We start from the raw sequence: 1,037 nt of genomic DNA, 5'->3' as shown, positions 1-1,037 counted from the left end.
GGTGCTGTTGCTAGTCTGAGTCTCTGCCCAGGCCCTACTGCTGGCTGAAGGCAGTGTGTACAGAGGGTGGGAGGAAGATCTGCTCCTCAGGCAGGCCCTCTGCACGGGACCTCACTTCAGTTGGTGGTTTTAGAAGAGCTAATCCATCTCTTGAAATTGCCAGTGGGAATGAGAAACGATCCTGTTTTCCTTTTCTTCTCCCACTTCCACTATCAGCTCCAAGCCTCAAAGAATGCCTTTGACCCAAACATTTATACAATCCTAATACTCAGGACCTCTCCAGAACCCAGTTTGTCATTTAGTTCCGTGATTCTATTTGGAAGCAAGAAACTGAAATTTGATATCAACAAATGTGAACAAAAGTATTCAGGCTAGCATTGCGCATGAATCGGCAGAGTCCTTCTTGGAAAGCAGGGTTAGTGGTCTCCTCAGCTCAGGAAATGCCACCTTCTCTGATCTTCTTGGGGAATTGGGCGCCTCAAGCGTGCTAAGGCTCTCAGAGGGTCTGCACTAAAGAGGAACCTTCACAGCAGTTAGACTCACACTCCTAACCCGAGTGGGACCCGGAACACTTGTCGAATGGATACCTGTTAACGTTTCAAGAGGTACTCTCTGGAAATTCTTGCTCTTTCTTCACACTGACTTGGGTTAGTCAAATAAGCAGGAGGCAGGACTTGTAAAAGCAAAAAGAGTTACAGAAGTTATATTTCAAAATGTTTTTCAGTCAGCAAACGTGGCATCTCCAACATTGACATTTATTTTAGTAAGAATGTCCTTTCTTGAAATGTTAAAGGTTCACATTAGTATTTTTTTTATTATTTTTATGATCACTGGTGATGCATAACTTCTATTCTTTTCATTCAAACTTACTGGTTGTTTTCATTTTATTGTGAAATATTTAAATATTTCAAACAAATAATAGAGGTTATTACAAGCACGTTTGAAGTCTACATCAAACACTAGCATGCAATATTTTTTCATGTTTTCTAAAGAATGAAATTATAGATACAGTCGAATTCCCCATGTTTCCTCCCATA

The 1,037-nt window shown here is 40.9% G+C and overlaps 1 protein-coding gene across 7 annotated transcripts in view; it reads left to right on the top strand.

The window, feature by feature from the left end:
- RAPGEF4 (Rap guanine nucleotide exchange factor 4) overlaps positions 1-1,037 on the top strand; it is a 225,534-nt gene that overhangs the window by 153,495 nt on the left and 71,002 nt on the right. The window lies entirely within an intron of this gene.

The sequence above is a fragment of the Myotis davidii genome, unplaced genomic scaffold (genome assembly GCF_000327345.1).
Source record: "Myotis davidii unplaced genomic scaffold, ASM32734v1 scaffold370, whole genome shotgun sequence".
NCBI classification, from domain to species: domain Eukaryota; kingdom Metazoa; phylum Chordata; class Mammalia; order Chiroptera; family Vespertilionidae; genus Myotis; species Myotis davidii.
This window is presented reverse-complemented; position numbering and strand designations above follow the sequence as displayed.